This window comes from Pleurodeles waltl, chromosome 3_1 (genome assembly GCF_031143425.1).
Source record: "Pleurodeles waltl isolate 20211129_DDA chromosome 3_1, aPleWal1.hap1.20221129, whole genome shotgun sequence".
NCBI classification, from domain to species: domain Eukaryota; kingdom Metazoa; phylum Chordata; class Amphibia; order Caudata; family Salamandridae; genus Pleurodeles; species Pleurodeles waltl.
Window position 1 is genome coordinate 724,209,834 of NC_090440.1, and position 25,549 is coordinate 724,235,382.

The following is a 25,549-nucleotide window of genomic DNA, read 5'->3' on the forward strand; positions in this document are numbered from 1 at the left end:
CTTAGGCCTCGCCGGATATTACCGCAGATTCGTTAAGGGATATAGCACCATACTAGCCCCCTTAATAGAACTGACATCCTAGAAACGACCTAAGTTGGTAAATTAAAAAGAGGCTTGTCAGAAAGCCTTTGACTCCTTGAAGGAAGCCATGTGCACGCCCCCGTGCTCAAGGCACTTGACTACTCCAGAGAATTCATCGTGCAGACAGACGCTTCTGAGCATGGCATAGAGGCGGTCCTAGCACAGCTGGATGAGGAGGGCCTAGACTAACCAGTAGTCTTTATTAGCAGAAGACTACTACCAAGGGAACAGAGGTGGAGTGCTATTGAGAGAGAAGCATTTGCTGTGGTCTGAGCACTGAAGAAGCTGTTTAGGACTCACTTCCGGGTTCAGACAGACCACAGGCCCCTGAGATGGCTCATGCAGATGAGGGGCGAAATTCCTAAACTCTTGAGGTGGTCCATTTACCTACAGGGGATGGACTTTATGGTGGAGCATCGCCCAGGGATTGACCACGCCAATGCGGATGGTCTTTCCAGATGCTTCTGCTTACCAAGAGGTTGTGTAGCTCTCCCCACTTTCAGCTGGGGGGGGGGGGGGGGACACATGTTAGACCTGACAGCCTTAGGGTGGTCACCCTCAACTTTTTGCCTGCCTCCCTCCACTTTTTGACACTGTTTTTAGGACTCTGAGCACTTCACCACTGCTAACCAGTGCTAAAGTTTTTATGCTCTCTCCCTTTAAACATGGTGACATTGGCTCATACACAATTGACTTATTTTATTTACTTTAAAGTAAAAATGCACTAAATGTGCTCATGGCCTGTAGATTAAATGCTACTAGTGGGCCTACAGCACTGATTGTGCCACCCACATAAGTAGCCCCCTAGACATGTCTCAGGCCTGCCATTGCAAGGCCTGTGGGTGCAGTTTCACTGCCAATTCGACTTGCCATTTAAAAGTACTCGCCAAGCCTTAACCCCTTCTGTGCCGCGGACGTAGTGGTTACGTCCCGCGGCACAGTGCTGCTGTGCCGAGGACGTAACCACTACGTCCTCGGCACACAGCCCAGAGGGAGCGCTCTCGCTCCCTCTGTGTGCTTCCCCCCACCCCCCCAAAGTCAGGGATGGAAGGGGAAGCCCTTCCCCTTCCACCCCCGACCCCCCCACCCCCCCATAATGACGTCAGCGCGCAATCGCGCGCTGACTTCATTATGGGGATTTCGCCGCACAGGAAGCCATTTGCTTCCTGTGCGGCGAACGGAGAAGAGGTGAGTTCCTCTTCCCGGTGGGTGGGGGGTTTGGGCTAAAGAGGCACCGGGGGAAAGGAAAGGCTTTTCCTTTCCCCCGGTGTCTCTGAGCATTCCTGCTGCCCGATCGCATTGCGATCGGGCAGCAGGAATGCCCACTAGACACCAGGTTTTTTTTTTTTTTGTTGTTCTTTACGGTTTCTTGTTTGCGGGGAGCGGCCCCTTGGGCAAGGGTCGCTCCCCTTGTGGGGGCAATTTGTTACGGCCATTTCAGCCCCCCTTGGGGGCAGATTGGCCTACTTTTTAGGCGGATCTGCCCCCAAGGGGGGCAGAAACCACTGGATCACCAGGGATTTTTATTTTCTGTGCATTTATGTTGGGGGGGGTGCCCCCTTGGGCAAGGGGCGCCCCCCCCAAGGGGGCAGAGAACTGTTGGCCTTTTCTGCCCCCCTTGGGGGCAGATCGGCCTATTTTTTTTAGGTCCATCTGCCCCCAAGGGGGGCAGAAGCCACTTAGGCACCAGGGATTGTGTGTGTAGTGGATGGGGGGGCGCCCCCTTGGGCAAGGGTCGCTCCCCTTTGGGGGGCATGTCTTTTAGGGCCATTTCTGCCCCCCTTGAGGGCAGATCAGCCTATTATTTTTAGGCTGATCTGCCCCCAAGGGGGGCAGAAACCACTAGAACGCCAGGGATGTTTTTTTATGTGTTTATTTTTGTGGGGGGGCGTCCCCTTGGGCATTGACCTGTTGGCCATTTCTGCCCCCCCCTGGGGGCAGATGGGCCTATTTTTCTAGACCCACCTGCCCCCAAGGGGGGCAGAAGCCACGTAGACACCAGGGATAGTGTGTGTGTGTGTGTGTGTTAGTGGATGGGGGGGGGCTTGGGCAAGGGTCGCCCCCCACTTTGGGGGCACATGTACCCAGGCCATTTCTGCACCCCTTGGAGACAGATCAGCCTATTATTTTTAGGCTGATCTGCCCCCAAGTGGGGGCAGAAACCACTAGAACGCCAGGGATTTTTTTTTATGTGTTTATTTTTGTGTGGGGGCGTCCCCTTGGGCACGGGCTCCCCCCCAAGGGGGGCATTGACCTGTTGGCCATTTCTGCCCCCCCTGGGGGCAGATGGGCCTATTTTTCTAGAACCACCTGCCCCCGAGGGGGGCAGAAGCCACGTAGACACCAGGGATAGTGTGTGTGTGTGTGTGTGTGTGTGTGTGTGTTAGTGGATGGGGGGGGGCTTGGGCAAGGGTCGCCCCCCACTTTGGGGGCACATGTACCCAGGCCATTTCTGCACCCCTTGGAGACAGATCAGCCTATTATTTTTAGGCTGATCTGCCCCCAAGGGGGGCAGAAACCACTAGAACGCCAGGGATTTTTTTTTTATTTATTTTTGTGGGGGGGGGGGGCGTCCCCTTGGTCACGGGGCGCCCCCCCAAGGGGGGCATTGACCTGTTGGCCATTTCTACACCCCCTGGGGGCAGATGGGCCTATTTTCTTAGGCCCACCTGCCCCCAAGGGGGCAGAAGCCACTTAGGCACCAGGGATAGTGTTGTGTGTGTTTTTTTTGTTTGAGGGCTGTCCCCTTTGGCAAGGGTCGCTCTCCATGGGGACACAGTACTAAAGGTATTTTTTGGCTTCCTTGGGGCAGACAGGCCTATTTTTTTAGTAGGCCCATCTGCCCCTATGGCAGAATCCACTTAGGCACCAATTTCTAAAATGTTTGATGGTGGGGTGTTTGTCAACTGAAGAAGTCTTTGCATTTGTGATAAAAAATGTTTTCCTCCTTTTTGTTCTAGTTCAAAGCTTTTGCTTTATTTGCTGTGGCTCCTTGCGGTTTTGGCGGTGGTTGACCTGCAGTTTGCACAGTTGCATGTTTTAGGTAAGTAAAAACAATTTACTCCAAAGGAGTATTGTTGCCATGCATGAATGACATGTTTGTAGGGGGTGTACTAAATGCAGGATTGTGTGTGAAATTGTCCTTAGGTTTGTGCACAATGATATTTGTTTTGTCTTATTTCTAATTTGCCTTTCTTTCTTTCTTTTTAGTGGGATATCATTGGTGATTGCTGTGTAGTTGCTGGTGAATCAAGCTTTTTCAGGCAAGTGAGCGGTATAGTTTTTGAGTTTGTAACTCTTACTAACAAAGCTACACTTTGTTACTTGTCTTACACAGTGCTGGTTGTTGGTGGTGAATTTGTCCAGTTAATTTTAGCAGGAGAGATCATGGCTAGCCGCAGGATGACCGCTCAAGCAGGTGGTTGGTATGCTTTTTGAGTCACAGTCTGATCATGACTATGAGACGGACTCTGCATCTGAGGCAGAGGAGGAAGTCAGAGATTCTGGCAGTGATGTTTCTGTTGGAGGGGAATCTTCTGATGATGAAGCCACACTCAGTGCAGATGAAGGTTCTGTTTTAGAGGAGGACATTGATGTGCCAATAGTGCAGCAACCTGGGGCTGAAAGGTTTCCCGTTAGAAGACCTGATGTCTGGGTTGCCCCAAACATGGAGCAGCCAGAGTTGCCTGCCTTTACTGGTCTCCCGGGGTGTAACGCCAATACAGAGAACTTTATGCCTATCAATTTCTTTGAGTTATTCATGGATGATGTGTTTTTGGAAGAGATTGTTGAGCAGACTAATTTGTATGCGGAGCAGCATTTGAGGGACAACGCTGCTAGACTTAGGCCACACTCTAGAGCTGCCCAGTGGATTCCCACAAATTTGGAGGAGCTAAAAAAGTTTTTGGGTTTGACTTTTTTGATGGGGTTGATAAGGAAGCCGTCACTGGCTTCTTATTGGTCTACTAGTCCCTTGATGGCAACAGCTATATTTCCAGCTACCATGAGTCGTAATCGGTATTTGCTTCTTCTTAGGATGCTGCATTTTGTTGACAATGCATTAGCCTTGCCACGAGATCACCCAGATTCTGACCGTCTTTTTAAGATTAGGCCTGTCCTTGATCATTTTGTAGATCGGTTTTCGGAGGTCTATGTTCCAGGCAAAGAGATAAGTGTGGACGAGTCTTTGGTCCTCTTCAAGGGTCGTTTGGTTTTTAGGCAGTACATTCCTAGCAAAAGGGCACGATATGGAATTAAATTGTATATGCTGTCTGAAAGTAGGACAGGATATGTGTATAGTTTCCGTGTGTACACTGGTAGGGATTCCAATATTGACCCCCCTGGTTGTCCTCCCACTTTTGGAGTTACTGAGAAAATAGTGTGGGATCTTGGTAGACGACTGTTCAACAAAGGTCACCATTTGTATGTAGATAACTTCTACACTGGTGTGCAGTTGTTCAAGGAATTGTTTAGAGTGGACACAGTTGCTTGTGGCACAATCCGTTCTAACCGGAAAGGCTATCCAAGGGAGCTTGTCTGTAAAAAACTTGAGAGGGGACAGTGCTGTGCCTTGCGGAACGAGGAGCTGCTAGCTTTGAAATTTTCAGACAAGAGGGATGTCTACATGCTAAGTACCATCCATGATGAGAGTACTTCCCCTGTGACTGTTTGGGGCCAGGTTGCTGAAGTGCGCAAACCTGTGTGCATTTTAGATTATAATAAGCACATGGGAGGTGTAGATAGAGTTGACCAGAGGTTGGAACCTTATACTGCTATTCGCAAGTCTTATGTTTGGTATAAGAAGTTAGCACTTCACCTCTTCCACTTAGCAACCTTCAATGCTTTTATTGTGTTTAGGGATAGGTCTCCAGACTCAAAGATGACATTTGTGAAATTTCAGGAGTCAGTGATAGAGAGCCTTATTGTGGTGGAACAGGCCAGAGTTCCTAGAGAAGCAGTGGTGGAGGATGTGGCTAGATTGAAAGATCGCCACTTTGCTGAGCACATTCCTCCCACACCCAAAAAAGACTTTCCAGCTAAGAAATGTAGAGTGTGTTTTCGAAGAGGTATCCGGAGGGAATCTCGAATGTACTGCCCAGATTGTCCTTCAAAGCCTGGGCTGTGTGTCGGTGCTTGTTTTAAGAATTACCACACCCAGAAGAATTTCTGGGAACAACCATGAGTGTAAACTCATGTCTGTTTTGTATTTTCATGTGTTTAGTTTCATGGTTAGCATTTCTGTCATGTTGTTAGTTAGAGCTTTTGTGTTTGTTGTTTTGTAATTCTTTCTACTTAGTTAGGGGTTCCTCTGTTTAAAAAAAAAAAAAAAAATATGATGCCATTGTGTGTGGAATGGGGCTTGGCTGAGACTGTACATATTGACTTGATGTTGGCTACTGCAACACACTGCCAGCCAAACACCAGTCCACACACTCCCATCAGCTGGTGTGATTGTTGTATCAGGCATGTGGGCGTATGTAAGTGATGGGCCCTTGAGTGGCGCTGTCTGTCGATGTGAGTGTTGTAATGTGCTGGGCCCGTGGCTGGCGGTGTGAATGGCCTTGTGTGTGTCATGTATGAAAGTTGTGTGAATGGACTGTAAAGCGGTTGGTGCCTTGTCGCGGCTTTACAGCTCACGAGCCGTGAGTCATTGGTTCAGTTTTTTGCCTTTCAGTTACTAACAGTGCTTTTCATTTTTGTGAAAGCTCTTGTTAGTAAAATTTGATCCACTGAACCATCACTCACCCTCGTGCCAAATCCAACCAGTATGTGTGGTAAAAATGACCAAACCTGCTCCGCTGTAATCAGGCGTCGCAGCACACCTATGACACGCTAGGTGCCTCAGGTGGGACCCCGATGATGAAGCATGCCACCAACTTGGTTGGTGGGTGAGGGGTCTTTTTCACATAACCTAAGTGTGTTTCTTTTCAAAATTTTAGTGTTTGGCACATCACGGACGTATGTGGGCACATCAAAACGATATATTACAAAACTACCTGTGTTTGGGGGGGGAGAGGGCACCTATGTTTTTGGTCCTGTGTGCGGCCTTCATCTAGGGAAACCTACCAAACCCAGACATTTTTTAAAACTAGACACCCCAAGGAGTCTAGGGAGGAGTGGCTTGCGTGGATCCCCCAACATTTTCTTACCCAGACTCCTCTGTAAACCTCAAAATGTGCTTAAAAAAAACATATTTTCCTGACTTTTCTTCGTACGATCACCACTCCAGCACAAAATTCCTACTCCCCAGTGTTCCCCTCAGTCTCCCAAATAAAATGACACCTCACGTATGTGGGTCCCCAAAGCAGAGTCAGTCTAAAGATGTATAAAAGAATATGTCCTTATAAACTCGCAGTACTATCCCCTGTATCTCTACAAGTTTTGGGCCTTATTCTGTTGGAGGCACCTGGCCCACCCACACAACTGAGGTATCATTTTTATCGGGAGACTTGGGGGAACGCTGGGTGGAAGGAAATTTGTGGCTCCACTCAGATTCCAGAACTTTCTGTCACCGAAATGTGTGAAAAATGCGTTTTTTTTAGCCAAAATTTGAGGTTTGGAAAGGATTCTGGGTAACAGAACCTGGTCAGAGCCCCTCAAGTCACCCCATCTTGGATTCCCCTAGGTCTCTAGTTTTCAGAAATGCACAGGTTTGGTAGGTTTCCCTAGGTGCTGGGTGAGCTACAGGCCAAAAACTACAGGTAGGCACTGTTTTCAATGAAAAAATGTGATGTGTCCACGCTGCGCTTTGGGGCGTTTCCTGTCGCGGGCGCTAGGCCTACCCACACAAGTGAGGTATCATTTTTATCGGGAGACGTGGGGGAACGCTGGGTGGATGAAATTTGTGGCCCCTCTCAGATTCCAGAACTTTCTGCCACAGAAATGTGAGGAACATGTGTTTTTTTAGCCAAATTTTGAGGTTTGCAAAGGATTCTGGGTAACAGAACCTGGTCCGAGCCACACAAATCACCCCATCTTGGATTCCCCTAGGTCTCTAGTTTTCAGAAATGCACAGGTTTGGTAGGTTTCCCTAGGTGGCGGCTGAGCTACAGGCCAAAATCTACAGGTAGGCACTTTGCTAAAAACAGGTCTGTTTTCTGTGATGTGTCCACGTTGCGCTTTGGGGCGTTTCCTGTCGCGGGCGCTAGGCCTACCCACACAAGTGAGGTATCATTTTTATCGGGAGACGTGGGGGAACGCTGGGTGGAAGGAAATTTGTGGCTCCTCTCAGATTCCAGAACTTTCTGCCACAGAAATGTGTGGAACATGTGTTTTTTTAGCCAATTTTTGAGCTTTGCAAAGGATTCTGGGTAACAGAACCTGGTCCGAGCCCCGCCAGTCACCCCTCCTTGGATTCCCCTAGGTCTCTAGTTTTCAGAAATGTACAGGTTTGGTAGGTTTCCCTAGGTGCCGGCTGAGCGAGCTAGAGGCCAAAATCTACAGGTAGTCACTTCGCAAAAAACACCTCTGTTTTCTTCCAAAATTTTGGTGGTGTCCACGTTGCGCTTTGGGGCGTTTCCTGTCGCGGGCGCTAGGCCTACCCACGCAAGTGAGGTATCATTTTTATCGGGAGACTTGGGGGAACGCTGGGTGGAAGGAAATTTGTGGCTCCTCCCAGATTCCAGAACTTTCTGCCACAGAAATGTGAGGAACATGTGTTTTTTTAGCCAATTTTTGAGCTTTGCAAAGGATTCTGGGTAACAGAACCTGGTCCGAGCCCCGCCAGTCACCCCTCCTTGGATTCCCCTAGGTCTCTAGTTTTCAGAAATGCACAGGTTTGGTAGGTTTCCCTAGGTGGCGGCTGAGCTAGAGGCCAAAATCTACAGGTAGGCACTTTGCTAAAAACAGGTCTTTTTTCTGTGATGTGTCCATGTTGCGCTTTGGGGCGTTTCCTGTCGCGGGCGCTAGGCCTACCCACACAAGTGAGGTATCATTTTTATCGGGAGACGTGGGGGAACGCTGGGTGGAAGGAAATTTGTGGCTCCTCTCGGATTCCAGAACTTTCTGCCACAGAAATGTGAGGAACATGTGTTTTTTTAGCCAATTTTTGAGCTTTGCAAAGGATTCTGGGTAACAGAACCTGGTCCGAGCCCCGCCAGTCACCCCTCCTTGGATTCCCTAGGTCTCTAGTTTTCAGAAATGTACAGGTTTGGTAGGTTTCCCTAGGTGCCGGCTGAGCTAGAGGCCAAAATCTACAGGTAGTCACTTCGCAAAAAACACCTCTGTTTTCTTCAAAAATTTTGGTGGTGTCCACGTTGCGCTTTGGGGCGTTTCCTGTTGCGGGCGCTAGGCCTACCCACGCAAGTGAGGTATAATTTTTATCGGGAGACTTGGGGGAACGCTGGGTGGAAGGAAATTTGTGGCTCCTCCCAGATTCCAGAACTTTCTGCCACAGAAATGTGAGGAACATGTGTTTTTTTAGCCAATTTTTGAGCTTTGCAAAGGATTCTGGGTAACAGAACCTGGTCCGAGCCCCGCCAGTCACCCCTCCTTGGATTCCCCTAGGTCTCTAGTTTTCAGAAATGCACAGGTTTGGTAGGTTTCCCTAGGTGGCAGCTGAGCTAGAGGCCAAAATCTACAGGTAGGCACTTTGCTAAAAACAGGTCTGTTTTCTGTGATGTGTCCACGTTGCGCTTTGGGGCGTTTCCTGTCGCGGGCGCTAGGCCTACCCACACAAGTGAGGTATCATTTTTATCGGGAGACTTGGGGGAACATAGAATAGCAAAACAAGTGTTATTGCCCCTTGTCTTTCTCTACATTTTTCCCTTCCAAATGTAAGACAGTGTGTAAAAAAGACGTCTATTTGAGAAATGCCCTGTAATTCACATGCTAGTATGGGCACCCCGGAATTCAGAGATGTGCAAATAACCACTGCTTCTCAACACCTTATCTTGTGCCCATTTTGGAAATACAAAGGTTTTCTTGATAGCTATTTTTTACTCTTTATATTTCAGCAAATGAATTGCTGTATACCCGGCATAGAATGAAAACCCACTGCAGGGTGCAGGTCATTTATTGGCTCTGGGTACCTAGAGTTCTTGATGAACCTACAAGCCCTATATATCCCCGCAACCAGAAGAGTCCAGCAGACGTAACGGTATATTGCTTTCGAAAATCTGACATTGCAGGAAAAAGTTACAGAGTAAAACTTAGAGAAAAATTGATGTTTTTTTCACCTCAATTTCAATATTTTTCTTTTTCAGTTGCTATTTTCTGTAGGAAACCCTTGTAGGATCTACACAAATTACCCCTTGCTGAATTCAGAATTTTGTCTACTTTTCAGAAATGTTGCGGTTTATGGGATCCAGCGTTGGTTTCATGCCCATTTCTGTCACTGACTGGAAGGAGGCTGAAAGCACAAAAAATCGTAAAAATGGGGTATGTCCCAGTAAAATGCCAAAATTGGGTTGAAAAATTGGGTTGAAAAATTGGGTTTTCTGATTCAAGTCTGCCTGTTCCTGAAAGCTGGGAAGCTGGTGATTTTATCACCGCAAACCCTTTGTTGATGCCCTTTTCAGGGAAAAAACCACAAGCCTTCTTCTGCAGCCCATTTTTCCAATTTTTTTTCAAAAAATGAAATTTTCACTGTTTTTTGGCTAATTTCTTGGCCTCCTTCTGGGGAACCCACAAAGTCTGGGTACCTCTAGAATCCCTAGGATGTTGGAAAAAAAGGACGCAAATTTGGCATGGGTAGCTTATGTGAACAAAAAGTTATGAGGGCCTAAGCGCGAACTGCTCCAAATAGCCAAAAAAAGGCTCGGCACAGGAGGGGGAAAAGGCCTGGCAGCGAAGGGGTTAAACTACCCTTTTTCTACATATAAGTCACCCCAAAGGTAGGCCCTCGGTAACCCAAAGGGCAGAGTGCTATGTAGGGAAAAGGCAGGGCATGTAACTGTGTAGTTTAGATGTCCTGGTACTGTAAAACTCCTAAATTAGTTTTACACTGCTGTGAGGCCTGCTCCTTTCATAGGCTAACATTAGGGCTACCCTCATATACTGTCTGATTGGTAGATTCTGATCTGAAAGGATTAACAAGGTTATATTTACTATGGCCAGAATGGTAATACAAAATCCTGCTGACTGGTGAAGTTGGATTTAATATTACTATTTTAGAAATGCCACTTTTAGAAAGTGAGCATTTTTCTGTACATAAATCCTTCTATGCCTTACTATCCACGTCTGTTCTTGTTAGTTGACAGCTTCCTTGTGCATTTCACTCAGACAACCCCAAACACAGTATGCTCAGTCACACCTGCACACATCTGCATACTGAATGGGTCTTCCTGGGCTGGAAGGGTGGAGAGCCTGACACTTACATTTCAAAGTACAGGGGCCTGCCCTCACACAATGGACTGCCAAACCCTCTACTGGGACCCTGGCAGACAGGATTGTACTGAAAGGGGACCTTGTGCACTTCTAAGCCATTCTTTGAAGTCTCCAGGCACATTTGGTTACTTAAACAGGGCCTCTGACCCTACCAACTCAGACACTTCTTGACAAGATACCTACTGGGAAAGAACTCTGAACCAGAACCTGCAATCTGCTAAGAGAAGCTGCCTGGCTGCCAAAAGGACTCACCTGACTCCTTTGCTGTAAAGCAGAGTTCCCCAAACCCCGGGCCGCGGACCGGTGCCGGTCTGCGGATCAATCGGCACCGGGCCGCCCGAGGTCTTCAAATCTTGAAGGCATGTTTAAATACAATTAAATGAAAATTATTAAATCAAAACAAGCAGGCCACGGAAAAATTATCAAACATTTACCGGTCCGCGGCGATAAAAAGGTTGGGATTCACTGCTGTAAAGGACTGCTGCCTTGCTGTTGCCCTGCTGCCTTGCTGCCCTCTGGTTCTGCTGAGAAGTGCTCTCCAAGGGCTTGGTTTGAGCTGGCCTCCTGTTTTCTGAAGTCTCAGGGCCAAAAAGACTTTTACTCTGCAAAGAACTCTATGTGCGGTGAAAATCAATGCACAGCCTGCCCTGCAATGAGAAAATCATTGCATGCCGAACCGGAATGAGGCTGCCCGGCTCCCCTCGTTGAGATCGATGCAGCGCCAGCATTGCAACCGGAACTTTGATGCATGGCCCACTGGATCGACTCATCATGACCCAAAACAACGCAGCCCTACTTCCTGCAAGAAGAATCGATGCAGCGCCTGCCGTGTGACAGAAATGTCCCTGCATCACCCACCAGATCGACGCAGTTGCTGTGACATTGTTCTGCATGCCCAGGATTTCTCCGCATTGTCCCCGGGGCGTCCCAGTACCCCAGAACCCAAAGAGGATCCAAGCCTGTGCCCTGGAAATCGATGCAAAGCCCTTGCTTTGTGGAAAAACATTGATGCACTGTCTGTGTGCGCCCGGAGAAACTGACACACACCTCCCTGTTTTCTACGCCACTCCTCTTCGGTCCTGTGCGGATAATTTAGACGCAAATCAGGTACTTTGTACTTGCGAGAGACACTTATTGCTTTTTAAGAACTAGATACACTATTTATTATTTCAAAAGTGATATTTCAACTTGTATTTATCAAATCTTGATCATTTTGACCTTCATCTACACAGATAAATATTATATATTTTTCTAAAGCTGCGTGGTGTATTTTTGTGGTGTTTATACTGTGTTATTGCATGAGTTATTGCACAAATACTTTACACATTGCCTTCTAAGTTAAGCCTGACTGCTCAGTGCCAAGCTACCAGAGAGTTGGCACAGGATAATTTGGATTGTGTGTGACTTACCCTGACTAGAGTGAGGGTCCTTGCTTGGACAGGGGGTAACCTGACCTCCAACCAAAGACCTAATTTCTAACAATATCGATATGCTCACCTCTTGACAAAGCCATTAGACCCACTTTTTAATATTATGGTGCTCTTACTTTGTCAAAACTCGCTGAGTCTGCCTGAGTGTGGCCAGGCCCTGCACCCAACCCCATGCTGCACATGGCTGAAGAATGCTTGCGCTGGGTGTACAGTGCTCACAGGTGAATTGGACCACATACCACATGTTCTGTTGCGATCAGGAATAGAAATAGTATAGAGATCGAGATAAAGGAACAAATGCTAGAAAAATGTTTTTTAAAAGAGTAGTGAGCCAAAGAATGAGGTTCTTGAACAGGTCTTCTCATTGGTAGGGTGGTTTCAAGAAGACGCTCAGATTTCCTCGAATATGCCTTCCACAGATCAGATCAAATATTACACTGTTTTATGATTTTGAAAAACACAAGTGAGAAATATGTCACAGACAGCTATGATACAGCCAAACAGGGAGGGGAAAAGTAAGAAAGAGCTCCAACTGATTAAGACTTAAAGCCCACGCTGATGACAGACATGTGCAGGGCGAGGAACTCCTTATTTACCCTTGCCATGGTCAGAATAGAATGACCACCCTGCTTAACAAAGGCTGCCACGTTTAGCTGTTGAATTCTGAGGCCTCTCCATGACCTGAAATAAGGCCCATCAGTTCATGTTGAAGCTATTCGAAAAAACTATATTTCAGTCCCAGTCATGAGAGGAGTGCTATTCTATTATATTAATTGCTGATTTTTGTGGTGTTTTGGTGCTGGTGGGTCCTCTTTTGAGAGATATAGATTTTAAATGTAATCTAGATTACCCTTATTGATAACTTTAAGTCCAACTGACAGATCAGTTGTCTAGAAATGCAGTAACTAGGTATTTTGATGAGTTTATGTCAAATCTAGCTGCCTCTATCGCATTGAACCTCTGACTTTGGTTGCAGGAGAGCATTCACTGTGATGCAGGCTTTTTCTACTGCCCAGAACAAACACCCAAACAAAATGTATAAACAGATTTGCAAGATGCCTATTGGATCTGAACGGTGGCGAAGTGTTACTTCAGTATTTGTTGAAGGGGACCCGCTCTACGGTGGCGCTGTCTGGCCCTGGAGGCAGAGTAGGAAACATCCTGCAATACCCACTTTCTACCTGGTGTGACAGGAAAGGGGAACCAAATGCTGCCCCCGTTAGCAAGTGTGTTAAATGCTATTAAATTGCATGAACCTATGCTTCCTATAATTTAAACAAAATGCATTAATCCTATCTAGGAGGCTAGCAGAGCTACATTCTAATGATCTTATATCAAGTACAAAAGCACCTATTATTTCGCTTCAAGGACCTGGTAAAGTTATACTTTTATGATTGACAAATACTGTGCAATTAGTAGCCTGGTTAAGAGTTTGAAGAGGAGGCCAGGCAAGTGGTGGCATTTCCACACTTTAGTCTATGGATTATTATTGGAACTATTTTGATCTTTTCCATGCTAGTATGTTATCTCGTGTTTAAAGCTCCATTTCAACAGGTGTTTATTATGAGAGATATGATCTTTTTTTATTTCTTAAAGCACATGTTGTGCCGGAGCAGCAAAATAATTCCATGTTGGTATCAACTTTTGAAATTATAGTTGCCATTGTCCAGAGGTATCAAGCTCAATGGTTCTAAATCGTGGTTGGTATTAATGTCAAAGAGCTAAATTTGCCTCAAATTCATTTAAAAACACAGAGTTGGAAGAAGTCTTCAATTTCTCTGAACCAACATTTCCACATTATTGAAAAGCTGACAATCATGGGGCAACTAACTGTAGAAATATTGACTGATAATCAACAGCTGTGTGGAATTCATAAAGACATGAACATCTCTTCTATAATTCTTTATACAATCTCCATTTATTAGACCTTCAACATTATCTCTGAAGTCGAGGCATTTGACACTACTTTATATAAAACATTCCATCCTAATTAATAAATAAGATATTGCATTTCATACAACTGGAATTTGAGCTAGGTCCAACTGACCTGAAGAAATCTTACCTTCCTATACACTGGAATCCTTAACGATACAACTTCTCTTAATCAGGTGTAGTCTAGACTTGCATAGTAATGGTGAGGGTGGCATAATCACAAAATCTAAACAACGTATCTATAAATTAGGGTCTACAATATACCAAAAAGGCCATTTTTAAAAAGGAAAAATGAGGCGGAGATATTAAAGAACGTAGAATATTTGCCTAAATAAATGGCTGGTGCACAGGCACTGAAGGTTGTATTCAATGGTTCAAGCAAGGTTAATGGTACTGTAGAGGAAGAAGTGTTCCAGATATCAAAATGCATTTAAAAGAATCACTGACTTGAACACAAGTAGTTAGACCGTCGCCAGTTAAAACAAACAGCACTGTACCCTCCATCTCTGGATACAAGAGAACAGTCATCAGAGCTCTGGCCTTTAAACATTTACTTTTGCTGAAAGTGTAAACAAACAATGGAAAAATCAGATTATGCTTGTGAGTACAACAGATCTTAATGAGGGCATGGTTTCAATATCAAAGTGCATATTGACTTTTTATTAGTCTAATGAATGTTGCTTTTTTTCTATGAGCTAAGTACATATGCCAATGCTGGGTGGTGATAGACTTTACTGGGGCTCCGAGTATAGCTACTGTTTGTCCTGAAAGAAGCAAGTAAAGACACCTCAAATGTTATATGGGTCTCATAAATGACGGTCACTTAGAATTGGCTTCTGTTAAAGGTGCTGGGAACCTACATGAACGTGGGTTTTTAAAGAGAGATCGCATTGTTAGTCAATCGCAAGTAAAATGTTATGTTGAAAATGGAAACATCAGCGAAATTCTATGGATTGATTTAGAACATGGCAGACACATCGTAAAAGCAATGTCTGAAAAAAGCTTGTTCAAACAAATCACTAGCTGATATGGGCTGACCAAAGATACAGTATTTATATGTTTTTCTGTTCATTTTGTGTTTAGTGCATATGCTCTCGTCCTGGGATTCTAACTGAGGCATGTAGGTAATCTACATATCTCTAAACAGTTGTTTAATTTACTGAGGAATGTGAGAAATAAATGCTGATTTATCATGCCTATTCTATAGGGAAAATCAAAAGATTTCTCCAGTAGCCTGGTGACTTTGAAATAGTAGGAAGACTGTAGCAGCACCACTATATATGAATGTTAATAGTTGTGTGACTTACCCATCCCCAGCCTTAGGAACATCTCAGTGGACTAACCTACAAGAAAATCTTAACCTTTCCCAAACGTCCAGAGCCTCTTATTAAGGCAACCCTCACAGGTGGCTGTCACTGTCCTACTGACCTCTGTTTAGATTAGCTATTACTAAGACGTTTCCTAAATGGCCAATTCATCTAAAAGTTTTTCAATATACAGCAATGTTTACCCTTAAAATGTGCACAACCTTACATTGATTCGCCTTCAGGTGCTTAAAACGTGTTAGCATTCCAGAAATCATAGTACTCATTTTATTGACCCTTAAAGAATGACTAATCTGCTGTGTCAACCCTTTGTGACTTCAGTATATGCAAGAGGTACAACATTTTCCAATCTTGACAGCGTTGTACCATGCAAGGGCATAGAAGGTGCATAAACCTTCACTAGGCTTAGCAAGGCACAACAGCAAGCCGGTGTGCAAACAAATAGTGTTCTTTCTACGTGAAAGTCCATGCAATTTAGATTTGAATCCTCATGATCATTTTATGATGCCATCTGAAAAAGGCACCACTCCTGGGTTTTTGATTGGCAGGGTAATATACCCTTCTCAAGTAACAACCACAATAACTGAGGGGGAACCACAGAAGTCACTAAATTCACCTATGCTTAACCGCCTGGTAGCTAGGCACAAAAGCAGTCGGGCTTACCTTAGAGGCAATGTGTAAAGTATTTATGCAGCACACAAACAGTAATACAGTGAAAACACAACATAATCAAAATCCAACACCAATTTAAAAAAAGAGACCAAATTTGAAAATTATTTTGAGACCAAAACGACAAAATCCGACAAGTATAGCACCCAAAACCACCAACCACCACTTTAGGTCATCCGGTCACTGAATACTAGAGGAATGATGGAGCATGGGCCAGATACAGGGACCATGTTAGTCCAATCAAAAAATGTATTTTCTCAAAGTCTGAAGCAAAGAGTACAGTTCACGCTGGAGGAGGTCATCGCTGTGGCACAAGGAGCAGGCTTGGCAATGTGGACGGTACTCGCTGTAGAGCAAAGATCTTATCAGATGTTATGGATAGTTCTTGCTGGAGCTGCATGATGGAGATCACCGCAGGCTGTCGTCACTGTAGCGCAAAGTACTGATCTTTTGTTTCCAGTTGTCAATGGGGGTCATTGTAGCCCAAAGACTCAGGATCACCGGAGCTTAGTGTTGGCGGTCATCTTTGGTGGCAAGATCTTCACATGAATGGGCCTGCTCGCGGTCACAAAGAGACCAAAATATCCAGATTTCTCCCTTTCTTCCCTGGAGGAGCTCACCTGAATGCCAGCCAGGGTTCCTAGACATGGGAAGGCACCTTTTGGGGATCAGGAAGTCACTCCGGCAAAGGGCAGAAGGGCTCAAGCAGGTTCAGAACCATGGAAGATGCAGTGGAGCAGGTCAGCAGCGCAGTTGCAGGAAGGCCTCTGGAGCTTATTGGCTGCCTGTAGCTCAGAACAGGAGGTCAGACGTCTGATGCTTGGAGTCACTCAGATTAGTCTGGGATGAAGCAAGCAAGTCCAGGTTTCCTTCTCAGAGAGCAAGACAGGCCTCAAGCAGCAGGGCAGTCTTTGTTCTGTAATGTCCAGAGGTCCAGGAGTGTACTGAAGAGTTGGTCTGAGGGTCCAATGTTTGTACCTGGTGCTACCTTGGAATAAGGAGAAACATCTACAGTCTCCCTCCACATCTGGTTCTGGGATCACCCTCCCTGCACAGGCACCAACAGATCTGCCAACTCACAGTGTCACAGTGTGACATCCAACATAGGATCCTTTTACACAGTCACTGGTGAGGAGCCAAAATCACATGGTGCAGGGAACACAAGCTGAAAAAACACTTTAAATAGCGGATTTCCAACTTGTTTTCAGAGGATTTGAACTGCCAACATCAAGTAAGAGATGTGAAAATACAACAGGCTATCCGTATCAGCCTTTTTATCCTTTTTAAAAAAAAATTTAAGGAGGGGGCTTTGGGGGCAGGATGGGGCCAAATGTGCCTCTTAACACGAGGCCCCATCTCCACCCCGCGCAGTGAAATGTTTGAGTGGGCAGGTCTGCACCAAGGGGTCTGGGTTGACAATAGACTGGTGTCAAGTTCTTTGTGAGTGTGCTGGAAGAAGCCTCTTTGAAATGTAATCGAACAGGGAACAGCTCTGTCCCTCCCATCCTGGCAGGCTGGCCCATTGTGCCAACACCTATTCCCCTTTTTTTGTCTCACAGTCTGGAAGGAGTACATAAAGGCCAACTGCACTTTGTCATGTCACACAGGCACCAAATGATTAGGATAAGAGAATTCCAACTTTCTAAAAGTTGCATTTCCAGAAGTGTGACTTAAAAATCAACTCTACCATTAAAGAGGATTTTAAATTCCAATTCTTTTGAGTGTAAACATGAAATTCCTAACTGCTCTGGATCAAAAGTTAGCACTTATTAAATGTAACACCATAACCTAACGTTATCCTACGAGAGAAGTAGACCTCTCAGTAGTGGAAAAACAAATTTGAGAGTTTTTCACTACCAAGACATGTAATACTTAAGGAACGTCCAAATTTTTAGATACACTGCATCTTGCCCAGTGGGCCATTTAAGGCTTCCCTTGGGGGTAACATTAAAAAGTGAATTTTAGGCCTTGTAAAGGGGTTATTTTGGCAAGTCAAATTGGCAGTTTAAAACTGCAATGGCGGGCCTGAGACATGTTTTGCAGGGCACCTTAAGTGGGTGTCACAATAGGTACTGCAGGCCCACCAGTTGCATTTAATTTACAGGCCTTTAGTACATGGAGTACCACTCTGCTAGGGATTTTTATGTAAATTAAACTTGCTAATTTTATGCAAGCCAATTTTATCAAGTTTTAAGGAGTGAGCATAAGCACTTTGGCACTGGTTAGCAGTGGTAAAGTGCACACAATCCTAAAGCCAACAAAACAAAATTTCAGCAAACAGGTGAGTAGGCAAAACGTTTGGGGGAAGACCACCCCTTAAGGGCTGTCATGTCTAACACTACCCCTTTTACTTCAACAACCTTCACTCATGATGGTTTCCACATGGCATTTACATGCTACTTTTTTTGGTAGTTGCGGTGTGGCTTTCTGTACATCAATGATGCGCTCCTAGCATCTGATCCTCCTGTTCTGGAACTCAAATACTTGTACACTGTTGACATGACTCGTTATGATTAAAAAATACTATTCATTGCACCAACTTCACATTTTATTTTTGGGTATGCCAATAAAATACATCACATGCTGGAGTGTTTGGATGAGTGTTTATGCAGTATTTCTGCTGATATGATGCACAAAAACATCTTTGGACTATCTTTATATTGTGTTGCCTTGCACCATTTGTATAGTGGTTCATACTTCTAAAACAGGAAAGAGGTCTTGTTCCTGTGTGCCTTTGAGACTATATTGATGGAGGGATGTTGGATGCACGAACCTATTTGTGTCAAGCGTGTAAGGTTCTGTGACCTGCTTCAAGCTTGGTGAGGAGTATGGCGTTAGCATGAGATTAGGGTGAGTGTGAGAATAGACTAATTTGCCATACCTACTGTAGGAAGTTGGCTCTGTATGTACTATTTCAAAGTAAGAAATAGCATGCACAGAGTCCAAGGGTTCCCCTTAGAGGTAAGATAGTGGCAAAAAGAGATAATTCTAATGCTCTATTTTGTGGTAGTGTGGTCGAGCAGTAGGCTTATCAGAGGGTAGTGTTAAGCATTTGTTGTACACACCCGTGCAATAAATGAGGAACACACACTCAAAGACAATTCCAGGCCAATAGGTTTTTGTATAGAAAAATATCTTTTCTTAGTTTATTTTAAGAACCACAGGTTCAAGATTTATAAGTAATACTTGAAATGAAAGGTATTTCACTTAGGAACTTTAGAAACTTTGAATTAGCAAAATAGCATATACAGTTTTCACACAAATGGCAATAAGCTATTTTAAAACTAGACAGTGCAATTTTCAACAGTTCCTGGGGGAGCTAAGTGTTTGTTAGTTTTGCAGGTAGGTAAACCACCTACAGGGTTCAAAGTTGGGTCCAAGGTAGCCCACCGTTGTGGGTTCAGAGCAACCCCAAAGTTACCACACCAGCAGCTCAGGGCCGGTCAGGTGCAGAGGTCAAAGTGGTGCCCAAAACGCATAGGCTTCAATGGAGAAGGGGGTGCCCCGGTTCAGTCTGCCAGCAGGTAAGTACCCGCGTCTTCGGAGGGCAGACCAGGGGGGTTTTGCAGGGCACCGGGGGGACACAAGTCAGCACAAAAAGTACACCCTCAGCGGCATGGGGGCGGCCGGGTGCAGAGTGCAAACAGGCATTGGGTTTGCAATGGAGTTCAATGGGAGACCCAGGGGTCTCTTCAGAGAAGCAGGCAGGCAAGGGGGGGGGGCTCCTTGGGGAAGCCACCACCTGGGCAAGGGAGAGGGCCACCTGGGGGTCACTTCTGCACTGGAGGTCGGATCCTTCAGGTCCTGGGGGCTGCGGGTGCTTTGTCTTTACCAGGCGTCAGGTTCTTTGAAGCAGGCAGTCGGGGTCAGGGGGAGCCTCTGGATTCCCTCTGCAGGCGTCGCTGGGGAGGTTCAGGGGGGTCAACTCTGGCTACTCACAGGGTCGTAGTCGCCGGGGAGTCCTCCCTGTAGTGTTGTTTCTCCGCAGGTCGAGCCGGGGGTGTCGGGTGCAGATTGCAAAGACTCACGCTTCCGGCGGGAAACGTGTGTTCATTAAAAGTTGCTTCTTTGTTGCAAAGATGTTTCTTCCTTGGAGCAGAGCCGCTGTCCTCGGGAGTTCTTGGTCCTTTTAGATGCAGGGTAGTCCTCTGAGGCTTCAGAGGTCGCTGGATCCTGTGGAACATGTCACTGCTGCAGTTTTTCTTGAAGTGGAAAGACAGGCCGGTAGAGCTGAGGCCAAAGCAGTTGGTGTCTCCGTCTTCTCTGCAGGGCTTTCAGGTCAGCAGTCCTTCGTCTTAGGTTGCAGGAATCTATCTTGCTAGGTTCTGGGAGCCCCTAAATACTCAATTTAGGGGTGTGTTTAGGTCTGGGGGGTTAGTAGCCAATGGCTACTAGCCCTGAGGGTGGCTACACCCTCTTTGTGCCTTCCCCCTGGGGGGGGGGGGGGGGTACATCCCTAATCCTATTGGGGGAATCCTCCATCTGCAAGATGGAGGATTTCTAAAAGTCAGAGTCACCTCAGCTCAGGACCCCTTAGGGGCTGTCCTGACTGGCCAGTGACTCCTCTTTGTTTTTCTCAATATCTCCTTCGGACTTGCTGCCAAAAGTGGGGCCGTGGCCGGAGGGGGTGGGCAACTCCAGGGCCCTGGGGGGCTGTAACAAAGGAGGTGAGCCTTTGAGGCTCACCGCCAGGTGTTACAGTGCCTGCAGGGGGAGGTGAGAAGCACCTCCACCCAGTACAGGCTTTGTTACTAGCCACAGAGTGACAAAGGCACTCTCCCCATTTGGCCAGCAACATGTCTGGTGTGTGGCAGGCTGCTAAAATTAGTCAGCCCACACACACTGGAAGTCGGGTATGGTTTTGGGGGCATCTCTAAGAGGCCCTCTGGGGTGTATTTTACAATAAAATGTACACTGGCATCAGTGTGCATTTATTGTGCTGAGAAGTTTGATACCAAACTTCCCAGTTTTCAGTGTAGCCATTATGGTGCTGTGGAGTTCGTGTATGACAGACTCCCAGACCATATACTCTTATGGCTACCCTGCACTTACAATGTCTAAGGTTTTGCTTAGACACTGTAGGGGCATAGTGCTCATGCACCTATGCCCTCACCTATGGTATAGTGCACCCTGCCTTAGGGCTTTAAGGCCTGCTAGAGGGGTGACTTATCTATGCCATAGGCAGTGTGAGGTTGGCATGGCACCCTGAGAAGAGTGCCATGTCGACTTAGTCGTTTTGTCCCCACCAGCACACACAAGCTGGCAAGCAGTGTGTCTGTGCTGAGTGAGGGGTCTCCAGGGTGGCATAAGACATGCTGCAGCCCTTAGAGACCTTCCCTGGCATCAGGGCCCTCGGTACCAGGGGTACCAGTTACAAGGGACTTACCTGGATGCCAGGGTGTGCCAATTGTAGAAACAAAGGTACAGGTTAGGGAAAGAACACTGGTGCTGGGGCCCGGTTAGCAGGCCTCAGCACACTTTCAAATCATAACTTGGCATCAGCAAAGGCAAAAAGTCAGGGGGTAACCATGCCAAGGAGGCATTTCCTTACACCTATTTTCCAATGTACATAGATCGATGTCTACATCTTGTGATCATATGGCTGGAAGAGCCAGTCTTTTAGTGCTCACTTGAAATTAAGGTGATTATGAAGTGATGTTATCTGTGCTTCATCAAGTCCTAAAGCTTGGCTGTCCGGAAGTAGATGGAACTTTCTACCATTAGCCAATTTTTTAACTGTGGATGGTTAAAGGGGGGCAAGGTGTAACATAATGGTCTTGTTTGATAATAGGCACAGAATTTCAGTTGAGGGAATGGTCTAATTCAATGGGATTCTCCATCAGCGTGATCAGTCTAGCTCCTCGCTGCTAGTGTCATAATAGGAAGTCTGGTGTAATCAAAGTCCAGACCCGGAATATGAGAACTGTCTCAACTGACAGCACAATTCTGAAAACTTAGTACTTTATGTAGTTGATACTGGAACCTCTGCATCCTTATCATAACAGGCCAAGAGCCCGATGCCGCTGGAAATATGAGAAGGCTCTTGTAACTAAACCAATGGAGTGAGATGACCTGCCTTAAACTAGATGCCTTCCAAAGTGCTTTCACCTAGAAGTACTTATGCACTCTTGAATGGTATCCACTTCTTGGGACCCATAAGCACTTGTAGTGCTGTGCAAATGCACTTGAGTTGTTTTTTTTGTGACCCCGTTCAAATGCTAGCTACACTAGATAGATCCCCAAAGACCCAAGTTTCCCAATCAATTTGTAGAATTATAAGTGAAAGACTTCCATATGGGTAAACGTTTGGTAGCTAAAACTATCCCTTTAACAATGATGTATAAAATGTCAGGAGACTAATGAACAAGTTACTTACCTTCGGTAACGAGGTATCTGGCAGAGACTATCTAGCTGCAGATTCCTTACCTTAGAATTCCCTGGCGTCACCTTCGAATCTGGAATTTTTTTGCTGAGCAGTACCCTGCATGCGCCGTCGGGCGGCATAGTTCGGATCCGCGTGCGTCAACCAGCTCCGCGTGCATTGTCAGCATCGTTGGAGTCGTCTACGACGTCACAGTTGTCTATATAGACGCTGTCTCGGCGCGCGTACATCAGTTCTTTTCCCACAACTTTCCACACCAGAAGGGCAGAGTCATGGAAGAACCAACAGATATGGATTTTATCTCTTTATTTGACTGTTTGAAGTAAAAATTGTTACATGCCTTTAAGAAAGGCAAAAATGCCCAGATTATTTATAAACATATATAATATATATATATATATATATATATATATATATATATATATATATATATATATATATAACACCTATATATATTTTTGTATAAAAATATCCGCAGAGCGGGGAGGCTTGGGCAGGTGTAAGGAATCTGCAGCTAGATAGAGTCTCTACCAGATACCTTGTTACCGAAGGTAACTAACCTGTTCATCTGATAGAGACTTCTAGCTGCAGCTTCCTTACCTTAGAATAGATACCCAAGCTATAACCCCTGGCGGTGGGTCTGAAGGAGATTTTTACACTATGAAGTCCTGCAAAACAGACCGGGCAAAATGCCCCTCTCTTCTCACCTGACTATCCAGGCAGTAGTGTTTTTCAAATGTGTGCAAAGCAGCCCACGTTCCAGCCTGACAGATGTCCATCACCGGTACGCCACGTGCTAACGCAGAAGTAGCAGCTTTCCCCCTAGTAGAATGAGCTCTCAAGCCCTCGGGAGGCTGCTTCTTTGCCAAAGCGTAGCAGATCTTTATACAGAGAACAACCCAGCGCAAAATGGATCGTTTCTCCACCGCCCAACCCTTCTTTGCACCAACGTACCCCACAAAGAGTTGGTTGTCCACCCGGAACTCTTTAGTGCGGTCAAGGTAGAACGATAACGCTCTTTTTGGGTCCAGCCGATGGAGACGCTCCTCTTCCTTAGAGGGATGCGGTGGTGCAAAGAAGGTGGGCAGGGTGATATTTTGACCCAGATGGAAAGGGGTCACCACCTTCGGGAGCAAAGAGGCACAAGTGCTTAACACTACCTTGTCAGGCTATATCGTGAGAAACGGTGGCTTTGAAGATAAAGCCTGCAGCTCACTCACTCTCCTGGCAGATGTAATTGCCACCAAAAATGCTGTTTTAGTAGTGAGCAGCCAGAGAGGACAGTTATGTAAGGGCTCAAAGGGAGCACACATAAGGAAGGTAAGAACAAGATTAAGATCCCACTGGGGCATAACGAAAGGCACAGGCGGGAACAGATGCACAAGCCCTTTCAAAAACCTCTGTACTATAGGTGATTTAAACAGAGATAGTTAATCCGCCAACTGAAGAAAAGCCGATAAGGCTGCAAGATAGCCCTTGAGAGTCCCCAAGGAGGAACCCTGCTGGGCGAGAGTCAATATAAACAAAAGGATGTTAGAGAAGAAGAAAGAGGATCAATAGACCTCTCTGTACAATATGAAACAAAACATTTCCAACGGCAGGCGTATATCGACTTAGTAGAGGGATGCCTGGCTGCCAGAATGACATCACAGACCTCGGGAGGGAGGTCATAAACCATCAACTGTTGCTGCTTAATCTCCACACATGAAGGCACAGAGTTGACAGGTTCGGGTGGAGAACCTTCCCCTGCTGCTGCGACAGAAGATCCTCCCGAAAAGGCAGACTGATTGGAGGACCAATGCTCATTTTGAGAAGCTCTGGATACTAAACTCTCTGTGCCCAATCCAGAGCCACTAGGATTACTTGGGCCTGGTCGTTCTTGATTTTCTTGAGAACTCTGGGTAGAAGTGGTATAAGCGGAAAGGCGTACAGGAGGCCTGAACTCCACTCGCGGCTAAAAGCGTCGCCTAGCGATAGCACCCTTGGAAACTCCAATGCGCAAAACTGCTGACATTGCACTTTCTCTACAGAGGCTAACAGATCTAACCAAGGCTCTCCCCACTGCTGAAAGAGTCCTTGCGCCACCTCCGGATGGAGACACCATTCATGATCCTCTAAGCATTTTCGGCTGAGCTTGTCTGCCCTGGCGTTCAGAGAACCTGCCAGGTGTTGAACCACCAGGGTCATGCCCTGCTGTTCCAACCATATCCAGAGACGTAAAGCCTCTTGACAAAGGGTCCACAACCCCGCACCACACTGCTTGTTGCAGTACCACATTGCGGTAGTGTTGTCCGTGAACACCTGCACCACCTACCCTTTCACAACAGGAAGAAATGCTTTTAATGCTAGCCGGATCGCCCGAAGCTCCAGCAAGTTGATTTGGAGCCCAGATTCTGCCAGAGACCAGTGACCTCTGATCTCCACCTCCCCCAGATGGCCGCCCCATCCCAGAAGTGACGCATCTGTCACTACTGTTAGATTTGGTTGAGGAAGGGAGAGGAGTCTGCCTTTGACCCAATCGCAGTTCACTAACAACCACTGCAGATCTTTTGCAGTCCCCTCCGAGATCTGAACCACGTCGGTAAGATTTCCCTGATGCTGTGCCCATTGCAACTTCAGGTCCCACTGCAGAGCCCTCATGTGCCATTTGGCATGCTTGACCAATAGGATGCAGGAAGCCATGAGGCCTCAGAGTCTGTCTCACCGAAATCCAGGATAGAGGCCGAAACATCGGTATCATAACCTGAATATCCTGGACCCGCTGATCGGGAGGATAAGCCCGATACTGCACTGTGTCCAGAACAGCTCAGATGAAAGTGAGCTTATGAGAGGGAGTCAGGTGTGACTTCGGCACATTTATAGTGAACCCCAGCGAATGCAGGAGGTCCGCCGTCATCTGGAAGTGGGTGACGAGAGCCTGGGGTGTAGAAACCTTCAATAGTCAATCGTCTAGGTAGGGAAAGCCTGAAATCCCTGACCTGCGCAGATGAGCTGCCACCACCACCATCACCTTTGTGAACACCCGAGGGGCACTGGTGAGACCGAAAGGAAGCACGGTAAGTGCTCGTGACCCACCTTGAACAGCAGGTAATGCCTGTGGGCTGGCAAGATAGGAATGTGGAAATACGCATCCAGCAAATCCAACGCTACCATCCAGTCTCCTTGGTCTAGGGCAGACAAAACCTGAGCAAGAGTGAGCATCTTGAATTTCTCCTTCTTGAGGAAAAGATTGATGTCCCTTAAATCCAAGATAGGGTGAAGGCCTTTGTTCTTTTTGGGAATCAGAAAGTAGCGGTAATAACGACCACTGCCTACTTCTGATATCGGGACTCTTTCTATGGCTCCCTTGGCCAAGAGAGTCGTAACTTCCTCGCAGAGAAAAGCTAAATGGTCCTCCATCAGCC

The 25,549-nt window shown here is 46.3% G+C and overlaps 1 protein-coding gene across 1 annotated transcript in view; it reads right to left on the bottom strand.

Annotated features, from left to right (window-relative positions):
- The window catches only part of LOC138284568 (intermembrane lipid transfer protein VPS13C-like), a 953,192-nt gene that overhangs the window by 356,233 nt on the left and 571,410 nt on the right, over positions 1 to 25,549 (bottom strand). The window lies entirely within an intron of this gene.